This window comes from Amblyomma americanum, chromosome 1 (genome assembly GCF_052857255.1).
Source record: "Amblyomma americanum isolate KBUSLIRL-KWMA chromosome 1, ASM5285725v1, whole genome shotgun sequence".
NCBI classification, from domain to species: Eukaryota; Metazoa; Arthropoda; class Arachnida; order Ixodida; family Ixodidae; genus Amblyomma; species Amblyomma americanum.
In genome coordinates, this window is record NC_135497.1 from 289028960 (window position 1) to 289036189 (window position 7230).

The following is a 7230-nucleotide window of genomic DNA, read 5'->3' on the forward strand; positions in this document are numbered from 1 at the left end:
CCGTTGTCCAGAAAATTCGGTATCGGTGTTCTCGTCGTTGTGAGCGAAAAATAACGAGCCTGACTCTGACAGCCGATGCCCAGAGAGCAACCTCGGAGGAAGGTGAGCCACCTAGGTCACGTGACCGTCCAGCGCCATGACAGCCTGCCCACTGGATAGTGAGCAAAATGTCCACCGTGGCAGGCGGCAGTTAAATTAATTGGTCGCCGGGGAAGAGCAGCCTGGGCCGCACAAGGCCCACCGCTGGGAGCGCCTGCCATCGCATAGGGCAGTGGCACATCGCTTAACCGCTGCACCACTGCAACAGGAGTGGTATGAGGAGTCCCAGGGATCTATAGATGTAAAGTACAGAATATATGCGAATTAACCGAATATTCTGCCGCGTCATACCCTTACGGCAGAGCTTAAGTGTCCCAATTTTTTTCCCTTATTCAGTGGGCGTCCGTTAGCTTCCCCCGTATAAATAGACTCGTAATCCACTCTAATTTCCTTTCTTAGTCACTTTATGTTCGTTGGAATATTTCGGGGAATTAGTAAAATGGGATGTTCTAGAAACTTGTCTAACAGGTCACCCGTTTTTCTACACCGGTTTGTCTAAAGGGAACACCTATCCCTGCCTCGGGTGACGACAGCTCTGTTGAAATACGAACAGAAAATTGGTTTTTGGGGAAAGCAAATGGCACAGCATCTGTCGGGTCCGAACCCGGGAACCCCGGCTCTGTAGACGAGCGCCCTAACCCCTGAGGCGCCGCGGCCGGTCGAAATACGGAAAGAAGCCGGCAGTATTGGAGAACAATGCACTAGCCGTAAGCTCAAGAAAATGAAAGTTGCTTATGACATTGATGGCGGCGAAACGCTAAGTCGCCCTGGTGCTGTGCGACGTCAGTGCCCGTTGAAGATCACCAGGTGGTCGAAATTATTCCGGAGCCCTCCACTACGGCACCCCTTTCTTCCTTTCTTCTTTCACTTCCTCCTTTATCCCTTTTATTACGGCACGGTTCAGGTGTCTGCCGATATGTGAGACCGATACTGCGCCATTTCCTTTCCCCAAAAACCAATAATAATAATAATAATAATAATAATAATAATAATAATAATAATAATAATAATAATAATAATAATAATAATAATAATATACTAGATATATTATTATTATCCCTTTTATTACGGCACGGTTCAGGTGTCTGCCGATATGTGAGACAGATACTGCGCCATTTCCTTTCCCCAAAAACCAATAATAATAATAATAATAATAATAATAATAATAATAATAATAATAATAATAATCAATCAATCTTTATTTTTTGGTGCCCAGGAACAACCCAAAGGTCTTGGTGCTGGTACACCATTCACACGCACAAAATGTAAATTTATTTCACTACAAAGGAAGACACTCAGGGGAGGTAATGCAGCAGTCAAGGCGATAGAAAAAAAAAGACATATAAACTAGGCGTGACAGCAAGCATGAAGCAAAAAAGCGAAAACAAGAAAACAGCGAGAACAGCGGTAAATGAAAACAGCTAGAACAGGCAACAGACATATAAATAACTAATGAAACAATAAACAAAGAGAATGAACACAAGAACGACCGATAACAGCTAAGTACAGCATATATCAAAATACAAACAAGAGTAAAGCCAATACTAATATGAACGAATAAGAGATCTCTGAAATACAAGCTAGAAATACAATCATACACAATAAGAAATGTAATTAGTGAACGCGTTACAGACAATCAGGCGTGAGTACACAGTATTAAAGAAATAATATTAATGAAAACAAGTATACGTGATGTACAATTAAGGAGAGAAAAAGCAATATAATACCGGTGCAAACGCACAAGTGTAGTAAAGACAAATTGCAGGAAAGGGGAAGTTATGTATGAGAAAAAGAGTGCTCAAAGTGGAACGTCACGGACATTCAATATAAAGGAAGGGAGAGAATTTTCGAATATATCAAGGTGAGGACAAAGACAATTAAACTTTTGCATTCTGTCCAGAGGGGAGAGGGAGTGCAGGAGCGCAGAAACTTGGAATGGTCTGAATTCCCTTATGCTCTTTCGCGGTACACGCAAAAGGATACGCGCTAGGAGCTGAGGGCATAGAATGTGACCATGAAGAAGTTTATACAAGAAAATTATATCTGCCCTCACGCGACGGCAGCTAAGAGAAGGAAGTTGCAGTGAGTTACTCCGTCTGGGACGCGAGCTGGAAGTTTTGCAAGAAAACCGATGTTGAAATATGCGTAAAAACTTTAGCTGAACTCTGTCAATTTTTTCACAGTTCGACTGGCAAGTGCCGCTCCAAATAACAGACGCATATTCCAAAAGCGGCAAGCATATGGAGAGGTAGAGCTTTAAGAAAGGGAGTTGGGATCGAAACTCTCTCGAAAGCCTGCAGATGAAGCCGAGTGTACGCATAGCCCGTAGAGCAATGCGTTTTGTATGAGAGGAGAAGCTGAGGCTACGGTCGAAAAGTACGCCGAGGTCATTAATTTCATCAACCCTGGGCAGCGGCCTACCATTCACAGAGTAAGAGTAGAGAAGACTGTGCGTTTTACGCGTAAATGAGACAACCTTGGTTTTAGATGAATTGAGAGTGAGCCCATTCTTCAAGCACCAATCAGAGAAGGCGGATATGTCCGATTGCAATGACAAGCAATCATGAAGAGTATGTATTGCCTTGAACATTTTTATATCGTCCGCATAAAGGAGAAACCAGGAGTTTTTGACCACGGAGGAAACGTCATTGATAAAAACAGAGAACAGAAGCGGGCCTAATACCGAGCCCTGAGGAACTCCGCTGGTTGGAGTGTAAACAAATGAGGTCTGTCCATTTACACTGACAAAGCAGGACCGATCAAGAAGATAGTTGCGTAAGAGGGCTACAATAGAAACGTCGATCTCAAGCAGCAGAAGCTTTTGAAGAAGTAATGAGTGAGTAACAACGTCGAAAGCTTTGCTCAAATCACAGTACACAGCGTCTACCTGACTCCTCTGAAGGACTTCAGCTGATGTATACGTCATAAAAGTCACAAGGTTAGTTGTGGTAGAACGACCTTTTATGAAACCATGCTGATTATGTATGATTACATGTTTGGGGTGGAAGGAAAGTACTTTGTGCAAAGCTAATTCAAAAAGCTTAGAGGTTGCACAAAGAAGAGAATAATAATAATAATAATAATAATAATAATAATAATAATAATAATAATAATAATAATAATAATAATAATAATAATACTAATAATAATAATAATAATATTAATAATAATAATAATAATAATAATAATAATACTAATAATAATAATAATAATAATAATAATAATAATAATAATAATAATATATCTAGTATAATATTATTATTATTATTATTATTATTATTATTATTATTATTATTATTATTATTATTATTATTATTATTATTATTATTATTATTTGTGACATTGACAACAAGATCTCGACGGACACATGCGAAGGTAGAGAAAAATTTAAGCCAGCGTTTGCCTTGAGGCTTCAATCGGTCTTATGGTATTGTATGGTATATGGTATGGTGTGGTGCGGTACGATAGTGTGCGGTTTGTTGTGTCGTGTCGTGGCATGTCATATATTACGTCGTGTCGTGGCGTGTCGTGACGCGTCGAACTAAGTGATTTAACACCCTGAAGCTTCGCGCGGGCCATACAAGCCGGACGCCTTAAAGGAAATTTAAAATTTTTTTTCCACCATCTGTGGTTCGTTAGCGCGCACTGACGTCGCACACCACATGAAAATTTTGCATCCCGCGACATCGGCAGTTGAACGCCTTGGCCACAGAGCCATCGCGTCGGGTACATAAGTTGCAGACTTCTTCCGTGAGTACAGAAACCAGCCATACTGTCCTAGTTATGAGCAGAGGTAGATGTGACACTGAAGGTGAAGAATGAATGATTGAATGAATGAATGAATGAATGAATGAATGAATGAATGAATGAATGAATTGTTGTGCCCTAAAGCTACTCTGTGCATAGGGAGGGATGTCGTCATGGAGCGCGACCGCGGCCGCCTGGAGATCTTTGACGTGGCCCCGTAACACTGCATCGATGCATTCGCCCTCAAGACGCGATCACCGCGGAGAGGTGTCTATCCTGCATGCGATATCGTGGCAAGCTACGAAACCCCAGAGTCGCTGAGGCGCCGTGCAGTTTAGGAGTTTTAAAGACACTCTACACAAGGCAACTAGCAAGCTGTACGCTGTATTTTTTAAGTAAAGTTATTTTGCGACAGCGTTACTATCGCAAACACCGCAGGTGAATTCCAAAACGTCAGTCAGTTACGTAGATGTGTCACGGCTCTCGGTGGCAATTAACTTTCGTTGAGCCCGGAACATGCGATGGCGCCACTTTGCGCCAGGGACCCGTTACACGCGCAGGTAGAAGACACTTCTTGCTCGCGTTCTCGTTTGTGTTTTTCTTTTACACATGAAAATAACAGCGCGAAAGATAGCTACGCGGAAAAAAGAAAAACGCGGAGACGGCGGGGGCGGACGGGCGAACAAAGCTAGTGAGGTAGCTGGCCTTGGAGTGCCGGAATGCGGCCGACCAACGGTCTGTGCTCACGACGAGACAGAAACGACAAGTGGCACGAAGTAACCGCGATTTCTATGCACCCGACAGCGCTAATAAAAGCCCGTGGTTTAAGCGCGGACTAACGGGGCCGTGTAGCTGACACCGTTTCTTGCAACGCGCCCGAAACGATGCGCGCTCGGCGCAACGAGCCCTCCCGTCCGAATCGAATGCGACGCGTTCCGCGGGTGCCCCGCCCCGCAACCGCCGCATCAGCCGGATCAAGAAGCGCGGCAGCAGCTCCCCTTTGCACCGAAGAAGAAAAAAATAATACCGCTACGAAGTACCACGAGAGCAGAGCAAGCTAGAAAGAAAGCAGAACACGAAGTGGCTTCTCTTAGGTGCCGCGCGGGGGGGAAAAAAAAGCCCGAGTGACAGGTCACCCCCTGCTTTAGACGCGGAAGGCCGCGCGCGCAGCTCGAGTGGTGCACTGCGAGTTATCCCCTTGCCGTGGACGAGGCGTGTCGTAATCGGGTGAGGAGGCCCGGGCGGCAAGAGACGTCGAACGGCCGCAGGCGGGCCGCTGGCGCAAGCGGCATTCTTCGACGCACTCGCAGTTTTCCGCCTTGATATGGCGCGAAGCTCGGAATGAAGGGACGGCCACTCCTGGTGGTTCTCGGTCCGGCAACCGTCGATGCGAAAAGCGGTATTGGGGACGGGGCTCAGGCGAGAGCGCTCAATACGTTTAAAATCTTTATTCGCAGCACCAAATGAAAGAGGGTGAACGTGCAGGCGCTTGCGTGAATTGAGAGCGGGCATGTTTGAGAGAGAGAGGCAATGGAAACGTGGGAACAAGCACAAAGGAAGAACCTCAGAAGCCGAGGAAAAGTGCTTCTTCTACATCTCTCTCACTCGTGACTAGCAAATTATTTCTTTGTGTGTGCAATATACGCATCCAGCACTTGCCAGTGTAAAACGTTGTACTTCGCTCTAGGCTACCACAACATTGGAATGTGTGCGTGCCTCTCTAGTGTTAAGGTTCCACCGATTCACCGGTTCAAATTAATATTTAATTGCTGGTGGGGCATCTCACTGTCGCGCTCTCTCACTCACGGTGACACCTGAACCGCGCCATTACCTGCTTTTTTTTTGCCTGTGTGCTCTCATGCCGTTTTATCAATATGAAAATTCATGTATGTGAATGATACTGTTATTAATGAATGCTACATGTTCTATGATACTCTGTTACCGCTGTCAAGTCATTGTAGGGTGCGTCTACCTCTGTCAAGCCTTTCTTCTGGTTTTTTGTCGGCGCACCCAACACCCTCTAGATGTTGAATAAGCGAATTCATGACGATGATCGCTACCAACTGGTTCACATCTAATGATGGAATTGCTTGCAGCGAACCTGAAGATTTCATTGTAGCGAAGGGAGTAGCGCTGACGACGCAGGCAATCCCTGCGCATTTCGCGCGGCAGTTCGCCACTCGCCGTTGAGGCCTTTGCTTACCACGGGGACTGGACGGACCAGGAGCCGCGTTGCTTTGTCAGTGTAGGAGTGTTACTTCCGGCACGTTTCTTTCAAGCTACGCCGGCTCCCTTTTAGCAGGCCTCGTTAGCGGCGCTGTGAGGAGGGAGGTATGCAGCTCTTGGTTTTGCACCGTCCATGCCTGGGATAATGCACCTGAATGCCTGTACGCTGGAGAGGTGATTCGCATGAACGCACGAGTGGCCCCAATATTATGCTCGAAGGCGCCCAGAATAGTGAGCACGCCGATTCTTTTATCTTTCGAGGGGAAGTCCCGGTATGCCGTTAATGCACCGAGGAAGGCGTTTAAACGCAGAAACAATCAACTCGCTTTGACATTCTGCAGACCTTTCCATCGTGTACACGGAGATGTCGAAATACCCCTCTCTGGACTGTTGGAAACTAGTTCCGCTTCCACCGTCACTAGCGCAGGTGCGCACAACAGCCCAGAGAGCAATATGGCGACGCCAGACAACGCTCATCGGAAAGGTTCATATGCAGCCTGTACCTCTGCCATGTGACCATCTCCCGTCCTTCGCATGGCTTCCATGAGTGAGCCTTTCGGATACGATCGACAGCTGATTAGACATCTCTCAGCACTGAGACTTTGTCGACAGGAAACCTAAAATGCAGCAATCGTGTCAGTATAGTAAAGCGCTTTTACTTGACCAACAAAGCTGCCTTAAATTGTCACGATATTTTTACATAGAAGCCTGTTCAATATCTGGAAAAATGGGAAAAAAAATGGACTGTCGGTTTTCAAGCGATTTTTTTTCTCTGAGTAGCGATCGCTTTGAACGGATTCCGTTACCGAGCACATCATACGGTAAGTGTGCTTTCCCTGCGATGAAAGGCACCCAAGGGAACAAAAAAAAATGGTTACATTCGAAATCACTTTGGCGGCAAAAAAAGTTCCCATTTAAGGGAAAAAAGCAGATTGATTCGACACCAACCACTTTGCGTTTGGTTCGCGCGACATGCGGAAAGACAAAGCTTCTTGTCGCGCTTTTTACAGGCGAGGGATTTTGCTTACAGCGACACCGACTAAGGAATCGATTCACCAGGGAGGCGTCAGACACAATTGCGCTTACTTTAAGCCAACCCATACTGGGTGATTTTGGGCACCCCATAGGGGTTTGAAATGCAGCTTATATTCCCCCAAA